Raw genomic sequence first — 20034 nt, 5'->3', positions numbered from 1 at the left:
TTTTCTTTAGTAAATAAAGTGATTCCAGAGGAAGATTTATATGTATAATACACGCATAATATAGTAGAGGAACACTGATAGTTTTAGATGTTTCTAATGTGATGTCGTAAATAAACACACTTTTACGCTTACATTGCAAATATTCATTTTATATTTAGTATCAGCATTGCAGCCGTGCAAAGCCGGGGCGGGTCGCTAGTTTTATATATAACAATGACATAAAAATTTGTCATACTGTACCCATACATCAATTCAAGTAGGATATACTCCATCTGAGTCTGTTAAAATTTGCACAGTTTTCTTTAGGCTAATACATTCTCTGAAACATTCTGTGACATTTTAATTATTTAATCTGCAACTGTAAATACAACGGCATGATCAATATTTATCGACTAAAAAGAATCTTCCATATTATTTCATCAATCCAAGCAGTTGAAAAAAAAAAGCGCTTCAAGCGGCTGGAGAAGGCTTGGAACGATTTGCGCGAATAGTCGCAAATTCGTTGTTCCATAATCGTGTAAACTAATCGTCTATCATCAATGTTTGTTTCGTTCTAATGCTCTTGTTCGCTTTGTTGCATTAAGAACTCAAGACGTTACGACACTCTTCGTCTTCGAGGTATTACGTAAAGTAATAAGATCATTTTTTTTGTTTACAATCGGTTAAATGATACTTTACCGAACAATTGTTGCAGACGAGGCTCAAAATTTTGTTATCATAAAAAACCCAACCAATTACTTTAATCGTTTTTTGAATACCTACTACAAAAACATGAAACTTAATAATAAATTTATAAGGTGACGTTTTACAGTAGTACGATCACCTGTGCAAATACAAATTATAATCAATATTAAATGAAACAAAACTTTACAAAGATTAAAACTCAAATGCTCAAAACAGTAAAGTCTTTTACGAAAACCATTTTAATTAATTTCGCCTGTAATTAAATATAATAAATATTTCTGAAAATCGTTCACTTTAACTTGTTCGCAATTTTCAGGATGCCTGAAATAAATAAAAAATTTCTCACAAAATTACCAAGTCCGCCATAATAGCGGAATATTTTTAATTAATCCCGTGAATGTTTTCAATTAACTTTTGCCTTTTCTTTGTTGACAAAGACCGTGATAAAGACGAAGGGTGCCTCGAGGCGTGTTTGATTTGTTTGTGAGGAAAATTACTTGAGCACTTCAAAGTTTTTTAAGTGGTATTTTAATATTTACGATGTTAATTTTTATTTAACACAAATAGTACCGCCACCATCCTCGGTTCGTCACCATCAACGGTTTCATACATTTGTATAACAATGTTGACTGATAAAAAACAAATCTAAATCCAATAATAAAACCGTAAAACATACATGGTAGGATTTGATTCTAATGAATATATAGGTACTTACATATATCATTGATATGAGGTAAAAGACTCTTATCTTGCTTTTACATATATTATTATCGTAGATAAAGCGAGGGAGTTCCCCCATAACTAAATTAGAAGCAGGTGGCAACGTGATATGACAAACATAAAAAGTGAGAAATAATATATAACATATTATAAACATATAAAATTCGCGTTCAAATAACATAAAGAAGTACTTACTAAGCGCACCTCACATAAGATTTTTGAACCTGAATACATCAATAATAACTTAAAAATAACGTATAAGACATAATATGTCATAAAATGTATCAGCTGCAAGCAAACCTTAATAATTAAAAAAATATCATGTATCAAAAATAGATAGAATATTAACCATTTTGAATAAACATCTAATTCTTTACATTTGCAGTACTTTTTTTTTACGTTTCTATTAATGTTAATTTAAACAGCTTTGTAAAAACTTGATTTCAATTTAAAAGAAATGAAACAACAAAAACAAAAACCGTCGAATAGTAATGTTCACTTTGTTTCAAAAGATAATAAATTAAAACTTTATTCTCTTTTCAAAGTGATTGAAGCAAGCGATTCTGCAGAGTAAGAACTATTTACTAACTAAAGGTTGCGCAGTAATCGCAATTGGCTGTTGGCGCTAGCGTTCACCGTTAACATAGATACGCACTACCGATAATTTTTTGATTTTCTTTTTTGATTAGTTTTGTGGTTTAGGAATTTGAGTTTATATTTTTTTATGTATGCGGATAAACTAGGAACTGTCGAGTTCGAGTAATTTATGTAATTGTAATTAATGATGATTAAGAGAGTAAAATAAATCCGTATATAAATAATCGACATCGAATTTAAGTAAAACGCATGTGATCGTACGGCTTCACGCGCTCAGCTCACGTTTTGGCCACGTTCTATTACAAATCCGTTCAGTCCGCTAAGCCGAGCCGTCTCCGTATAATCCGGATAAAATCACCTTTAAACTACTACTACATGATGATATATTGTACAGAAATAACTATTTTATTGTAATAGAATTAAATATATATAAAACGAAAGTTTTGTTAGTTTTCATATTGCTGTGGTGTGATTTTTGAAGTAATTCTTCTTAAGATTTGTTGTTTTTTGAAACTCGGTGAAACGAAGATGCATCACGATAAAGAAAGAAACACATAAATGTAGAGAGAGAATGAGATTGAATACACTACTGCTCAAAACGCGTAAGCGACGCGTTTGGCATGGCGTTTACGACCTTTTTTCACGAGACCGTGATCATCGTCGATAGAACAAGTCGCAATGACTTACATTTCTACGAATTTTTTCAGAAATTTCACTTCTGCCATATGTGAATTGCACACACACACAAACACTTTTTTGTTATAATTTTTAGTTAAATTGATAGCAACTAGTATAAAACTAATTATCGAACATTTAAATATCTCGATAGCAAGATTATCAGAACCATGACAAAGTCCGATTTGTATTTCAAAAGTTGTAGTTTATGAGTTAAGATGAAAGAAATCGCGAAGGGTCTATTTCAAATTCTGGTGATCAAGATGATCTCTAACAACCTATCGGTAACTTGTGTGCCAGATAAACTTTATCTGTAATTGATGAAGTTGGTTAAGTCCTATTTTCTAATAAATATTATGATATAATATTATAGTATATATTAGGATACGGTTTTTCAGAGTAATGTCGCTAACTTAACTGTTATCATATACAAGTAAACAGCTTATTGGAAATGTCACAGATGTAACAGCGACAGATATTTCGGAATACCGAAAGCGAAATAAAATACGAACCTCGTCAGTTCACAGACAATTTAATCCTGATTACCTGTCTTCCGCCTCGTCGCTAAGGGAAGAACGCTAGACAGGGTTTTGATCAAATTAATTCATCCTCGTACCCCGCCGGCCCGTTTCACCCCTTATATTTAGCTGGCATATTGGATTTGTTGTCAATGTCGTTACATTAATACGATTTAAAATGCATTTATTTAAGATCTATCAGAGCTTAATGCACCACGCTGTGCCAATGCGGGTCATATATGAGTAACGATCGCTATCAGGTGTACATGATAACAACCGGGACTGACGGCTTAACGTGCTCTCCGAGGCACGGTGGGGAGACTCACAAGGACTGCACAGTTTAATTAAATAAAAGATAGACTAGAGATAAAAGATACTTTTTAGCCTATGATTGCCACGAGAACAAAACTTATGCGTATAAAATGCCCAAGCAAAATATGAATAAGTACGGGTATAAATAATTTAATATGCAACAACAAATGCGTCGCTACAAACTTGTGACGCGTAGAAATTCCGCGCCAAGTCTGTTTTAAATACTGAAAATATTTTAGCTCTATTGTATTCGTCGTATACAATTGTATCACGGCGTTACACAAGAAAAAATATGTATACAAACTTGTATACATTTTTTTATACTTTAAACATTTATTCTATATTCAAGGCCCCGCAAGCAGTATGTACATATATTAATAATAATAATTGTGTTTGCAGGCAAACGAAGAAAAACCGACTTCAATTATATCGACAAGTAATACAACGTAGGTAGACGAAAAAATAGTCAAGTAAATACGCATTATCAAAGATTACTCCAAAAGTTGTAATCAAATCTCGATGAAATTTAAATGTGACCACATGATAAACATAGGCTTTTGATTAAATTAAAAATCATCATAATTGGTACACCCAGTAAAAAGTAATGCGGATTTTCGAGATTTTCCCGCGATTTTTCTGGGATCCCATCATCAGATCCTGGTTTCCTTATCATGGTACCAAACTAGGGATATCTCCCTTCCAACAAAAAAAGAATTATCAAAACCGGTTCATAAACGACGGAGTTATCCCCGAACATACATATATATACTCAACAATACGGTCGAATTGAGTAACCTCCTCCTTTTTTTTGAAGTCGGTTGATAAAAATTTAGTTCATTAAGTTTGAATGAAGCTTAGATAGTTAATAAATAATCGTGACAAATGCTAGCAAACATCCAACCATCTTGTACTGGTGTCTGGTTCATTTTTTCTATCACTTAAGCAAAAAATTTTAGGTATTAAAATATAAAATAATTAAGTATGTAATATATAAACACTGCAAATAATTGCTGTGTTAGTAATTGTAGCTAGGACTAGGCTGGAGTCGTTGGTCATTCACATCGAGATGCATCTAATGTCACGACTGAGCCGGCGGTGCGTTGACCCCGCTTTGTAAAATCCGAAACGCTATCTGACATGGACAGAATATTACAAAGACCTTCTAAAAAGTATTGTAATAAGTAATTCCATAAATCATACTTTGCATATTATTTTTTGGACTTTAGAAAATCTCAGGAAACTGGCATAAATTCGATTATATTTCAGAAAAGGTGTCCAGTTCATACGCGCAGTTGGCAATGATTCGACTTACTGCTCCTAGATTTTAGGAGGGATATCCGGCTAAGTCTGGCGTGAGGAGTGTAACATTTAAATGCGTATTTACTAAAATTAAATGAATTGTGTATATAAATTGGTTGCCATCATACACAACGGTTATCCATGATAAGATTAAAAAAAAAAAAAAACAAATTAAGGCATTGTTACTAGTAACCGTAGGTAATCCAAGCTAAGTTGATTAGATCAACGGACGCCTAACTTTAGCCCACGGGCCCGAAGTACCCGTAAAATTCTATTACCTCTGGGTGACCTTTCTAAGTATTAGAAATATGAAGTCGTCTAGTTAAAAAATAATGAAAGATTTTTAACTACTTAAACCCGCAAATGAAACATAAACCTCTCGATTCTTAAATAAAATAATATTCGAATTTCGTTTAGGTAAAATTTAAATTAACTGGGATAACACAAAACTAGGTTAGGTTTTTAATATAATTAAAATGGGTATTCCCTTTAGTCGTAACAGTGACAAGGGCAGTCTACGACTGAAGGTCAGACGACAATCACAATAAAAAGCCTTATTAATCTTGATCTAAAAATATTGGAAAGAATTCGAAGAATATGGAAGTAATTCGATAGAGTTATTTGTGTTCAATTTTACTGTTTGGACATCATAACGTATGTTCGTTCAACTTCTCCATGAAAATTAAGCTCATAGTCAACAATCTACAAGTCTGTTCTGTTCGAGTCGACGCTTGTTTGCAGAAAAGGGAACACGTAAACAAAGCACTAAATTGGTAAAATAAAAGCCAGAATTAGGTGGAACCTTTCTGGAATTTGTAGATTCGACGTTACTAAACGGCACATTGACCGAGATCTTTTAGGACTTTCTTCACTCCGCTCATTAAGTTCCTTATAGTAACACTTTTATGTAGATTGTAGATAAATCCTATTCCTTGTATAAAGATAAAATACGTTTTAATCAAGACGTTTTACGTCTCTCTCAAAGATAGGATTAGAAATGAGACTATCCGCGAGAGAACGAAAGTAACCGACATAGTCCACAGAATTAGCAAGTTGAAGTGGCAGTAGGCTGGTCATCTGTGTCGCAGGACCGATGGCCGTTGGAGTAGACGGGTCCTAGAGTGGAGACCGCGTCTTGGCAAACGCAGTGTGGGACGTCCTCCGGCCCGTTGGCCCGACGATCTATGTAATGTCTGGCGCGAACTTGGGGAGGCCTATGTCCAGCAGTGGACTGCGATAGGCTGAAGTGTAGTGTGTGTACGTTTTAATCTTAGAATAATTAACTACTGCGATTTTAAAGTATTTGAGGAAGAACGGGTGATTGATACTAATTCTAAGAAAAACTGCTGAATCTTAGTATGGAATTAATATCTAGACTTACACAGACACACAATATTTTTCGCAAAGTTCCCACCAAAAAGTTAAACGACTAAAATCACCAGAAATAGTTGGAATAAAACATTTCATAATCCAGCAATAACTTTTTAAAACAACAGATCACATATGATTGACAGATATCAGAGTCCATGGACGTACTGCAAAAGCAACAAACCTCAATATTTAAATTGGGCCAGACACACACGCGTGGTTTATGTCAGGAAACTGTCGCCGTTCGCTGAACCCCATTAGTTCTAGGAACTTTTTTATTTCATCTTGCATCACGCTCGGGTACTCTTCGTGTACGCCATGTCGCCATAAAACATTTTAAATCGTTTTTATGGCGACGTTTCTCTACATAGTCGCCTAATTCCGATTTGATTGAGAACATTTATAATGAATTTGAATTTGACCTTTAAGAATAACCGCAAACTTAAATAACACTAGTAGACAAACGGGATTCATTATGATTTTAAATTAAAAACACAAGACTGCGAAACCTTTAAATCAAGTAAGATTTAATCGGCCAACATGTAATACTATCATTAAGTTTGACACTACATTATAAACAAAATCTATCCTCATCTATTCCGCATTCCATCTGATCTACAAAAACACTTCCTGGACGTAGTCTCAATCAGTCTTCAAACCGACCAACAGTATCACTATTGTATAAAGTTCGTACTTGGCACATATATAGCGGGCCACTATTCATCGTGCATCGTAAACCGTCAGAACCCCCCTCCGTCCCGCGTGCATTTCCGCACTCCATTCAAACGTGGAATGCGCGGAGTTCCGCCCGTAGAGACAGGCGCGTTTCCACGTTCTTAATTTATACGTATTTTAATGTTTATAAGCATTTTATTCTTTAAGATCCTAGATCAGCGCGAAGCGTTCACCAAGAGTTAAAAAGTATTAGGAAAACTCTTCTTTTATACCTACTCGTTTACTGAAGGAGAAAAAGAACATAAATTCAGGCACATATGTGAATGTCATATTTGTTGTTATCAAGTACAGGCTAAGCTGCTTATCCGTTTTCAAGTGTAGAATGTCGTTGCTTATATTAATTACTGGGTAAAGCGAACATTTTAAAAATCAAAACGGCGGAATTTAGGCTTCACATTACAGAATTAAAAAAAAAAATGACTTTCAAATTTGTCGTGTATGGTGATACCAAAAATTAGGAGCTTAAAGAGAATTAAAAACCGTATTTGTTTATATATTTCATGTTCGTTTTAGATACGGTCGAGTTCTATTTTTTTTTTGTTTGCTGATAAACTTATTTCTATTGTTTATGATCCCACAACCATCGACGAATGTTGATAGCGGGCGACATGAAACAAGCCGAATTGATTACTTCCTTTCGACATCAACGAGATAACAATATTTAAAAGTAATTAACCCATATGAAATGCATTTGTACTCAATGAAAAAAGAACTAGTAACTGAGATAAAGAAGGCATCGTTAATCATCGATAATGTAGGTCAATACGAGAAACACGAACAAAACAAAAAGTTACAGCAAAGAAAACTCTCCGAGATTAAAGAACGTCTTTTGACCTACACACTGGCAAGCATTGGAGCCGAATTAAAACAATGTCAACGATCGCTGAACAAGTGAACATCTAAAGATTTAATATCTACAACTTTTATGAGACTTGTTAATACGACTTTGTGCAGAAATATTTACAAGGATAAATTCCACAACTGTTAATTTGAAGAAAATAAATTTTCTGAAATTCAGCTACGCAGAAATTCAATTGTGGAATTTTAATAAATCACAAAGTATTTTAAAACAAAAGCATAGCCGAGCAAAAACATTAAGGGTTCTTATGAAATATAAAGAGAGATATAAGAAAATTAAAATTAAGCTACATATTTAAAGTAACCAAAATGAAAGCAGCAAAAGAAGATATAAACTCAACTTAACAAAAAAAAAAGACAAATTTACTACGTTGTAATTCGACGTTATCTATTATCGTTGTTCAACAAGTACGTGATGTAATAACGTATAATACACGGGACACGACCTACAATCAATTTTACTGTGACACTGTACGTCAACACGGCGACCCGAAATGTGGATTCGGCGCACGTAGGCGCACGTGCCGCGGCGGGCCTCGAGGGTTCGGAGGTCCAGGCCCGCGCTGTCGCCGGGAAATTGACCGTCTATGATGACATTATTTGTAACCTTATACAAAACAATTTCTATATCCACCACACCACTTCAGCCTATCGCAGTCCACTGCTGGACATAGGTCTCCCCGAGTTTACGCCAAAAACGGCGTGAACTTTATGTGTTTTGCCAATAGTCACCACACTGGGCAGGCGGGTTGGCGGGAAGCCAGCAGTTGGATGGTTATCCCGCCATCGCTCGGCTTTTTAAGTTCCACGGTGGTAGTGGAACTGTATTATCTTCTTAGATAGTACAGTTAGTCGCCTCTTACGACACCCACGGGAAGAGGGGGTGACGTAACCACATAGCATAATTTCTGTATAAAAACATTTCTTCCTTTCTTTTTATTTTCACATCACATGACTACGCGTTGGCGCAACGATCTCAGCACTGTGGCTTGTTACTCTGGCGGTTGGGGGTTCGATACCTCCTCATGGCAAACATTTGTATTGGCTATACAGATGTTTGCCGTCACCTGGGCTTTTGTGCTTGTGTATATTGCTTGTTTTCAGACCTCCGACACAAGAATAAATATTCGTGGAGGCCGTTAAGTGTGAGAAGTTTATCTTTTAGAACTGGCGAAATAACATAATTATTGAACTAATTGCACGAGTTCTTTTACCGACTTATGCAAAAAATTACGATTTTATAACCAACTCTTTAGAAAAATATCTAATTAATTAACTACATCATTGTTCAGATTGATTCAACTAACAATTCTTATTTTTGTCTGAGAGGCTAATTTGTCTGACCGAAACCATGATATCATCAATGGACTCATACTTACAGTGCATTACATTTCATACAACAGACAATGTTTTTTAAAATCTTGTTAAAAATATCATAAACTAAGGTGCTAATACGACCAATGAACGTACCGGCTTATTCGCAACATCGGAAACGAATACAACAAATTGTTTATTATTTTACCTGGATCTAATACACAACAAATGAGCAGTAAGACATAAAAAATACAAGTTTCTGGTTCAAGTTCTCATTCATGTTAGCATTTAATTATTTCCTTTATTATAAACTATCGCTAACGCTTTTATTGTAAGGTAAAAGTTTATTTGCATATTTAGTAGTATAAAGTGATATAATTAAGGCAATTAAAGTCATCGTCGCGTAAATTGTAGATAATTAAAACGTTCAATCTGAGCGAGGCTGTTCATTAAAATATTACCTTATTTACATTTGAACTGGTATTATAGTAACATGGTGAAACAAACAATATGAGTTAGATATTTAAATAACTATTAACGTCTCGTCAGAAAATACTAACTAAAAATCATAATTGAAAAAGAAACCCTTCTCGATAGACATTTTCCTTAACGAACATCGCCGCGGTTGCATCAGACACGTTTTCGCCTACTTCTAAATCTCTTTGTACACAAAGCAAAAAACGTTACATTTCTTATTAAATTCCGTAATCCTACCAATTTCACAGCGAAACGAAAAACGAGCGACTGCTACTTATTTGGGAAACAAAACGATATTTTCGATCACGAGTACCGATGGCGACATCGACAGTTATAAATACGGTTAAGCGTGAAACGTAAATATTAAAATGGAACAATCGCGACGGATGTTTACCGAGCGACGATCGTGTTTCGGATGGATCTCGTCTTTTGATCTCCTGAGCCAACGTTGAAAGTGCTTAGAGTACCGTTCTTTTGATTCTTTAAATCCCTTTGATATATATATCTCTCGATATATTTTAGCGTCTAAAAACTGTAGCCGTCCGAGAGATCTTACGATACAGCAGCATCTGTTGTTTATATTAGTCTTAATGCTCTTTCATCTAAATCTAAAATAATTTCGATTGATTTCATTATTTATATATTTCATTAATAAATGATGCTATATTTGACGGCTGTGCTAGTCCATAGTAGATCAAAGCATCTGCCTTCATGAGAAATATTCGTATGGACCACACACGTTTGTCGTGGTCTGAGAAAACGTGTTTTGTATGTGTCCCAATCGGATTTTTTCCTACCGAAGACCGTTGTTTGTAAGGCGTTTGTTGTATCACTTATACAATAATACGATAATTAGTCTAAAAATTAGTTTCACGTTATTTGATAGAATTCGGTATGCCAATAGTGGCTCCGAAGCGGTGAGATGTCAAACTATTCTTAGCAGAGTCTGTTTATCGTAATGAGAAAAGTTTTCGAGGATCTCAAGCGAGCTGATGAGATATGCTCTCACACAAATATTACGATTCCTACTCAAGTACTATACTTCATTACGAAGACGACGTTTACAACTATGGTTTCGCAAAACTTGTAACAATTGTAATTTCTTGATGAATTTGTCAACAACAAATTATCATTTAACAAATCAAGTAAATTTTCGTAGATCGGAGACTAATGTTGTATGATGTAGAATTGATATTAGTGAAAAAAAAAAAAAAACAATTGTAAATAATAATGCGATATAACACAAATCGACCATAAAAACAAAGGATCTAATTTAAATACTATTAGCATATACAAACGACTATATTCCGTTGTTTAATAGGACTGGTAAAAAAGCGCAACATTAAACGTAATAATGATAAATAAGTTGTTAAATCCTGCAGAAATCCTTTAACTATCTGTATACAGCGCTAAAAAATAGGAAACAGCTTTAGATATGCTTTATATTAATTGCCTCTTCTATCAGAAAAGTTACTATAAACATATTTTATCAAAGATTTACACAGGATCGATTGGTCACCTCCATTTATCTTCAAAATTAAGGAAAATTGGTTAATAATCAGATAAAGTCTACACAGAAGATAGGTCTTTAGGCAGCCTTTATTATGGAAAACACTTAAAATAAACAAATTCAGAATATACATAATATAAAATTCAAAGTCCAAATCGTCCATAAAAAATTTAATGAGGAATCGGGATGAATTAAAAGAGGTTTTACGAGCGCTTAACGACCGCGGTTACACGTAACATTAAATATTATGAAATTAAACGGACGCTGCACACTGGGGTTAATTAGTCGTCAACTACCGCTAATCTTTTCATATTTAAATTATAGTAAAATAGCGAAAAAACTGACCACCACATAAATAAATATTTAGTAGAGTACAACAATTAGAACGGTATTCGAGATTTCTGTTGATACATCGCGTATACATATTATATTTACACACTTAAAACGTCGTCTTAATTTTTTAGTTTTTCTGTTTGGACCATGGCGGGACACCATGTAGTCGACCCACAATTGGTTCTTTTGGTGCCGCAGAGGACACCACATGACCGCGAGCCAGAGTCAGCTTAAGAAATATGACTTATAAAAATATGTTATAATTATAATGTAAGGAAAAATAAGTAAGATATTTAAGAATGGGTTTGGTAGTGCAAAAAATCATATTTTTTTTGTAAATTATGACTTTTAAGCTGGCCCCATGGACTAAACAAGTGAGGCCCCACTGGTGTCCCCCATGGCGTTCAACGTGTTCACTTGGACTCCAATTAATATTGACAGTTTTAAATGCATGTTAACAATGACTTCGGTGTTAAAACAAATTATAAGTAACATAGCTAATGCTTGGAAACTTACTGGTTTTTAATTTTAACTTATTTTACTGAAATCGAAAACAAACTTTCCAAATGACGCGACACTGGCATATGCAAAAGATAATCTATACAAATAAATAATATTGGAGTATCATTTATTTATTTTGTAACTCTGCGAATTAAACAATATTTTTTTGCACATCCCACGCGGACGAAGTCGCGGACACAGCTAGTTTAATTTAAAACTAAAGACTGTGATTTGACTTAATTAGTATATAATGTGTATTTTATGCATTTCATTTTCATGTAACAGTCATATATTTTATAATCATTTCGAAATCGAAGGCTCATACAAGTTTCCCAGTCACCCGTTATGGCGCCTGCAACGTCACCGAAATATCGGAACTCTTAAAATGACAATCGCGGTCCCGAATCGGAATGTCCCGTATAAGTAAAAATGTCGGAGTATCTTGTTGACTATAAATATATAAAAATTAGAAAACACTAAGGACTTCATAAAATCCTAGTTACCTTATTTTCTCGATCTCGTCTATTAAATGTCACAGTAGTAGTAATACATGGCATGGTAGTAATGGTTAGCAAACAGAACGTAAGCGGTCATCGGCCCGCGTCCAGCAGGCGACATTACAGCGCGTTGCGTTTACTTTACGTGATCGCACACCACTGGACCGACGACCGGTTTTGTGACCTTTGAGGCTTCGATTCGTTTTGTTTCTGACGCACAATATTAAACTTCTTCTTACATAGTCACATGCGACATTTGCTATGCATCTTTAGGTTTCCGAGAATCATCGAAGCGAAAATTTTGTCAAGTCTTTTTCTAAATTATTGTAGCAGAACTTATCACGTATGTACATTAAATACACTTAACTTCAGTCAATATAAAAATATAAAGACAGCTTTTCGTTGCAAATAACAATCGCTGATTAAGAACATCTCTATACAGAATAATACATTACTATGATTTTATAGGTCCGTAGTAATACAAAATATCAAAGATACGAGAACTAATAAAATTCAACTACTACGTAAGTTAATCGTACAAGGCAAAGGTGTTATAGTTAACACAGCTTTACTTCATCAAAACTCAAAATAGGGATTGCCCCAAATCCCTGTTTATTCCTGGGACGTGTTTTTATAAGTTAGGAACATTTTTTACATAAGTTTTAGAACAATAGAACAAACGTATTTTATAATACGTTAAGAGTTCGTTTCAGAGGGGATTACTCGGTTCTATTAGGTACAAATACAGGTTTACAACCGCCCACCTGCATGCGGGTCACGTTCAGATACGGCTCGGATTTTTATTTTTATTCACTTTGAATATGGCTTGATATAACTTGGCCATTGGGTAAGAGTATTTTTAGATTTGAATTTTGAAAGCGTAAATACTATTTTTACGCTTTTATATATTTTAAAACGATTTATAAAACTCTTAAAACTGAATCGAATATAGGACATATTTTTGATCTATATTCAGTATAACGGTTTTTGATAGTACCAAGAATAAAATGCAGATGATGTCGCCAGTATAGAATGAAGAACACACCGAGAAGTTTGATTGGTGCGGTCAAGATAACAGTCTCAATAGAATTTAAAACTGCAGAAATAGTAGGTATGTACTCTTTAGCCATTGACCTGGACAAACTTGACATTTAATAAACGATAAAGACACCCAAAACAGTGTTATTACATTGTTTCATTTCAAATTAATTAATTAAAACGAAATGATGAAACGGCGCGCGATTCATACCATAATTAAAATTTTACAGAAGATTCGCGAACGCAAATCATTTGAGTATTCATTTTAACTTTTCAATTTAATATTATCCACAAAAGCGATATTTATTTTTTATATAGAAATAATTAATTACGTTATTTGATCGTATATGAGCACTTTTAATTTCTTATTACTACTACGCATGTGTTCATGTAACGGGCGTTGATAATTTAGGGTCGTTACCTAGTCAGTTACTAAAGTTCTATAAATTGAAACATTAGGTAGGTAGGTACATAAAAAAGACTATTTTACAATAATATTTTATACCGTAAACATTTAAATCAAGCAATCAACCAAAGACAAATACTGATAAAAAGTAAATAAAAAAGTTCAATCATAATTTAAGTAGACACTGTTATCAAGGTCTTCGTTTTAGATACGGTGTCACCTTGAAACGGAACAGTAATTTCGCAAATACCTAATTTAATAAATAGTAGGTATATAATACAACAATATGTGGATAGTAAGGTAATTTAGTTCTATTTTAATCAGATTCAATAAAAAGGTAAGATTGTAAGCCTATAAATATTTTATGCCTTCAATTTTAAACAATTTGACTTGATTGTTAGCCACCCATGTAATGTATACAAAAAAAAGCCTGAGAGAAATTGTGTGCTGATGTTTCAAATCGATTTTTATTGTTGACAACCCTTACCTCCGCACGTAGGTGCGCAGAGATTGTAAGGTAGTTCTAATTGTTAATTTCCCTCGGGCCGTTATATTGTTTACTTTTATAAATAAGAGTATTGTTGAAAAGTATTTGAATAAAATTCAATAGTTACTCGGCGACGTGTGAATTAGTTGTGAAAGTAGTGTAAATCTTTACATGATGAGTACAGCATGAGATACAGAAAATTTTACCAATATCTTTTATTGGACAGGAATTTCATATAAAGTATACTAAGATTTATCAATTATTGAATTTTAAAATGTATTTTTAAAATTAATTATATACTGAATTATTAATTAAACATAAACTATACTAATATTATAAAGACGTAAAGTTTATAACTTTGTTTGTATGTAGGGGGTAATCTTCGCAAATACTTATCCGATCATGAAAATCCTTTCACTAACAGAAAGCTACACTATTCAGGAGTGACATAGGCTATATTTTATTGTAATTGAACAAAACATTCAGTAAATAAGAAAGATTAAAATATAATATCAAAATGGTAAATAAACTAGCGCCATCTATCGCTATTAGAAAACAATTTAGTAGTCTTTCGACGTTATTAATTTAGATCTTATTTTAGTCTATCGACGACGTTTTCTCGATTTTTGATAGATGGCGTAGGAGCAACATATTATTTATTTAAGTGCTATAAAATTTGTTCATTAAAGTAAGTTATTTGGTTCTGTAATTTAAAATAATAAATACACGGAAGCAACATATTATTTATTTAAGTGCTATAAAATTTGTTCTTTAAAGTATGTTATTTGCTTAATATAATAATAATTAACGCCCAACGAAGTGGGCACGGGTCGGCTAGTTATGTATATTGCAGACTCCCGCAGGATTACGTCCGACTTCGTCCACGTACTGTTCGAAATCATTACACAGCGAAGTACAAGCATATTTCTTTATATAAAGCGCGCATAGTTTCGCTAAAACAACTAACATTTTAAATATAGAATATCTAAACACACAACGGTAAACACGAAATCAGATTCCGCACAGTGCGAAGCTAAGTGCCGACAGGTGCTGCGCAGGCGCCGCCCGGCCGGCGTCGATACTGACTGTTTTAACCGAGATGTGATTTTTTTGCACTCTCGACTGTCATAAACATAATCATAGAATAAATTTAACCAGGTCATTTTTTTTTAAATGTTGAAGTAAACATCAGCAATAATTATAATACCGTTGCAGTTGTAACTCCTTAAGCTTTCTCGTCTTTTATAGATATTTAATGTCTTTTTATAATTACGGGTACGATTGCAATATCGTTTATAATAATAGTAACGGCTACCAATCGCAACTCGAAAGGCACTACCACTGAGTCAGGGCGACAGTCACGCGCACTCGTAGGTACTGTTGCGCCAGTTCCCAGCTATCGGATTACGGACAATTGCGCGCACATGTGGATCACGCGGAACAGATGGCTTTACGCATCACAGACCGAGCCACCCACCGCCGTGAGACGGTTCTGCGACTCGGGCTCTGGAGTACACACTCGTCGCGAGGAATGCCGTCGGACCGGTAGCGGTCCGGATATCAATTTATATTTTCGTGTTATCGTAATTGAACTTGTATATCTATGACTTTAGGAAGTAGGAACTTTGAAACTAAAATAAAAATTATTTTAAATTAATAAAAATTTAAATTATAAAACTATAAAAAGGAAGGTTAAGAAATTGCAATGCAAACGGCTTTTTTAGGCGACGGTAAAACGCTCACAGATTAGAATACTCCATCAGACCAATTTGGTGGACATAGTCGAAGCAAGGCAAATCCAATACACACAAACAAGTGTGACAAAAGCGATTACGTTCACTTTCACGATAAAACATCCGCTTCTTACTTAATCTGTTGATAGATAATAAATAATTAATGCTCCAATGAATGGCTGGGGTTGCGTGATGGTGCTTGAATTAATGAGTGTACAGAAGATACATTTTTATATTTAAACTTGAAAGAGAAAACAAGGTCCTGATACAAGATATTTCTGAGAAAATACAAAATGTTCCTTAATATTCTAACTTTTCAGACCTGGTAATGATTTCGAATAACGAAAAACTGTCGCTGATTTAAAAGATAGGCGACATCAATTTTGGCGACTTTTTGGTTTAGGACTTAGAAAAGTATCATCAAGAAAACTTACAAAAATGTATATAAACAAATAATTTAGAGTCGGTACCAAGTACCAGGTACATGAAAATAGCATGTCGAAAGAGAAAACTGAGTTATTTTAACAGTAGAAATCAAAGATTGTGACAGAGCGGTCATCATTACGCCCCAGTAAGCAGACTCTGATTACAGGTTCGGAGTTTTTACTTCTGCTAAGTATTAAGCAGCCGTGAAAGTACTGTCGGCACGATGGAAGAAAGTGACAACCATTAAAACTTACATAGCCTCAAGTGTTCATGTTTATCTCGACAAAAATAACACGTTAAAAATACTTTAGACGCAACGAGGACCAAAAGTTTGAAATTTATAAATCAATCTTGCAATTGGAGTTACACACCGAATCGCTTCGAACGAGCGAGCACTTAATGCACTAACTATTAAAACTGAAAGTGGCGATAAGATTTATGTCCAAACACTTCACCGACTCCAGGAAGAATTATGAAAGTTATCAAGCGGTTAATGAAATATCGACATGCGATATACTGGACAACTATTAGCTGACCATTAAAAATTAATTAAAAAACAAACTTCACATGCTTGAATTTTAAATAAAGATCAACTAAATGTATATTAAAAAGTAATTAAGTTAATAGAAGACGGATAATTCGAAAGTCTTAAGAAAGTTCTGGAAACATCAATTTCCTTCAATGAGTTAATCTTTCGTAGTTGTGATCGTAAGTAGCTCGGACGTTAACCGAGATAATTAGTTATTAACCGTCAACCCAGACTCGAGCCGTTGACCCTGTGACTAATCAGGCTGACGCTGATAACAGAGCGGATAATAAACTGTGCTCTTATTAAGGTTTTGTTTGCATCTTTATTTAGAACATTACAAAATAATGCCGAAACATTTATTAGCTACCGCTGACCTAGACCTCGACCTAGCTTTCCATCAGACAATATTAGGACGCAAGTATAAAGGTAACAGAAATAATGGTAATTTACAATGTAAATCATTGTAATTTTATTTAAATTTTTAAAAAATTTAAAGAAGCATTGTTGATCACAAAAGTTCATTAACGTCCACGTCAACCAAAATTATCGCCTTAAACAAGTTAAAAATGCATCTGTTTATCGAATGGGGTCATTATGTTATCGGGGAGTCGTTAAGGAATAACAAGGCTGGGCGAGAGCTATAGGTACGGAAGCGACATGTATTGGGCACGTTAAAACAGGCAAGGTCTCGCATATATGGAGTCTGGCTTCCAGCCACGGTTCGGGCCTTGGTGACTGCAGGCCGAGTTGGTACGTCGCCTTGGCCAAGTTTTTTAATTGACTTCGTTATATCACTTTTCGAATAAAAAACTTAGCCTTCGATAATGAGGTAAGCCAGCACGAGGCCGAACTGCGCCGATTTTTCCGATTATATATTCTAAAGTTACAATTTACAATAATGTAACATTTTATCAAATTTCAGATAAAACGATAACAAATCATTAATTCGCAATGTTAATTTACCACATTATAAATATAAAATTTATAATTATTGTAAAATTTACCTCTTTTATAATATAACGACAAATTGATTGATAACAATTGAGCCGTATTTATTTATTTAATGAAATAATGACTTTTTAGGAATTGCTCGGAATTAATAGTGTAATTAGATATATACATAAAATATAAGCTTTATCGTGAAGAACGAGAAAACCATAATCAGTCAGTCAGTCAGTTCAGCCTATTCCACTGCTGAACATAGAATGGCCTACCCAGGTTCGTGCCAGACATCCCAATTTTCCGCAATCCTCATCCAGCCTACACCGGCAATATCTTGACGAGATCGTCGGTCCAGCGGGCCGGAGGACGTCCCATAATAATCATACTTAATTATAATTAAATCAATCTACAAAGTAAATAACAACGGTGTTCTGTTAATAATTGTTATTTATTGACAGTAACAAACAACAGATAACAATAATAATAAAAGTATCTGTTGCTTCAATTGAACTGCATCGAAGCTATCAACAATGTTGTAAAATAAAACAAGTTGACTGTTGAGGTAACAGTATATTTTCTCAAGAAATAAGAAGATACTAATAAAATATTAACATTATAAAAATATTTAACGAAATATGACACCACAAAACTTCCTTGTACGTTTATAGGCTGTGTGAACTTGGCACCCGACTTTGGACAAAATGTTTTTTTTTGGATTCATTTAATAGATATTGGTTAGTAGTTGATAGTAGTGACAACAACTTTTTTTGTAGTTGTACAAAAAAAAATTTTTTGGCACCAAAAAATATTGCATCCCCCCACATTTAAAATAAAAATTTTTTTTCTTCGATTCTTATAGAGGAACGTTAATAGATGATTGTAGTGCATTTTGTTTTGTTTTTAGTAAGCTAGAAAAAAAAAATAATTAAAAATATAAAAAATAATAAATTGCGAGTAATTATCGTCATGAATTTTACCTCTATAAAATCAATTTGAAAGCCTCAATAATTACAATTACAGGTTAATTGAACGATAATTTCCGTAGCGATTTATAGTCATCATTTTTTAGTTTGTGATAGAATTAATATGACATACTCGTAATATATAACAGTATCAGATGCAGTGAAAGTAAGAAAACCAGTGATTCAGTGCGAGCCAGTTACCGATGGATGGTCTTCACAATTACTGCATACGTCTAAAATGATTGAGGGACCTCTATAAAGGTTTTTGATTAAAAGACTTTCGTTTGTAGTTGAATAGAACTTACAGAAAATTGAAGTGAGATCCGCGGGAGTACGAAAACTTCGACTTCGACTGATTCGATGCGAGCCAGTTACCGATGGATGATCTTCACAATTACTACAAACGTCATAAATCCTTGAGGGACCTCCAAAGAGGTTTATAGTGAAAAGACTTTTGTTTGTAGTTGAATAAAACTTACTGAAAATTGAAGAGACAGCCGCGGAAGTACGAAAATATCGATTTCTACATGTTCCGTGTGAGCCATTACATATGGTTGGTCTTTACGATTACTACAAACGTCATAAATCATTGAGGGACCTCCAAAGACGTTTGTAGTGAAAAAACTTTCGTTATTAGTTAAATAGAACTTGCAGAAAATTGAAGTGAGACCCGCGGAAGTACGAAAATTTCGACTTCGACTGATTCGATGCGAGCCAGTTACCGATGGATGATCTTCACAATTACTACAAACGTCATAAATCCTTGAGGGACCTCCAAAGAGGTTTGTAGTGAAAAGACTTTTGTTTGTAGTTCAATAAAACTTACTGAAAATTGAAGAGACAGCCGCGGAAGTACGAAAATATCGATTTCTACATGTTCCGTGTGAGCCATTACATATGGTTGGTCTTTACGATTACTACAAACGTCATAAATCATTGAGGGACCTCCAAAGAGGTTTGTTGTGAAAAAACTTTCGTTTGTAGTTAAATAGAACTTACAGAAAATTGAAGTGAGACCCGCGGAAGTACGAAAATTTCGACTTCGACTGATTCGGTGCGAACCAGTTACCGATCGATGATCTTCACAATTACTACAAACGTCATAAATCATTG

The 20034-nt window shown here is 34.1% G+C and overlaps 1 protein-coding gene and 1 long non-coding RNA gene across 2 annotated transcripts in view; one reads left to right on the top strand and one right to left on the bottom strand.

Annotated features, from left to right (window-relative positions):
* LOC123662599 overlaps positions 1-20034 on the bottom strand; it is a 59951-nt gene that overhangs the window by 33866 nt on the left and 6051 nt on the right. The window lies entirely within an intron of this gene.
* Positions 505-18867, top strand: LOC123666680. The gene is made up of 4 exons (XR_006745307.1): positions 505-515; positions 901-904; positions 9337-9342; positions 18628-18867. It is a non-coding gene; the product is annotated as an uncharacterized LOC123666680 (long non-coding RNA).

The sequence above is a fragment of the Melitaea cinxia genome, chromosome 2, assembly GCF_905220565.1.
Source record: "Melitaea cinxia chromosome 2, ilMelCinx1.1, whole genome shotgun sequence".
In the NCBI taxonomy this organism is placed as follows: Eukaryota; Metazoa; Arthropoda; class Insecta; order Lepidoptera; family Nymphalidae; genus Melitaea; species Melitaea cinxia.
Note: the sequence above shows the minus strand (reverse complement) of the source record. Positions and strands in the feature narration are given on the sequence as shown.